Source organism: Nanorana parkeri, unplaced genomic scaffold (genome assembly GCF_000935625.1).
Source record: "Nanorana parkeri isolate BGI_ZX_2015 unplaced genomic scaffold, ASM93562v1 scaffold3197, whole genome shotgun sequence".
NCBI lineage: Eukaryota > Metazoa > Chordata > Amphibia > Anura > Dicroglossidae > Nanorana > Nanorana parkeri.
The window spans coordinates 56,854-57,113 of record NW_017309465.1 but is presented as its reverse complement, the minus strand read 5'-3'; the positions used below and the strand labels follow the sequence as shown (position 1 = coordinate 57,113).

General features: G+C 61.2%; 1 protein-coding gene across 1 annotated transcript in view; it reads right to left on the bottom strand.

Moving 5' to 3' along the window:
- CACUL1 (CDK2 associated cullin domain 1) overlaps positions 1-260 on the bottom strand; it is a gene marked incomplete at its 3' end in the record, with an annotated part of 15,952 nt that overhangs the window by 743 nt on the left and 14,949 nt on the right. The window lies entirely within an intron of this gene.

The window sequence follows — 260 nt, the reverse complement described above, 5'->3', positions numbered from 1 at the left end:
TGTAACTGCTGGTATTCTGCATTAGTGTATAGTGTGTGCGTGCGTGCATGTGTGTGTGCGCGCGTGCCGGGGGGGGGGGGGGGAGACAGGTGAGCGGTCTGGGATGACAGGTGAGGGGTCTGGGATGACAGGTGAGGGGTGGGGGTGACAGGTGAGCGGTCTGTGATGACAGGTGAGGGGTGAGGATGACAGGTGATGGATGGGGATGACAGGTGAGGGGTCTGGGATGACAGGTGAGGGGTGGGGATGACAGGTGAAGG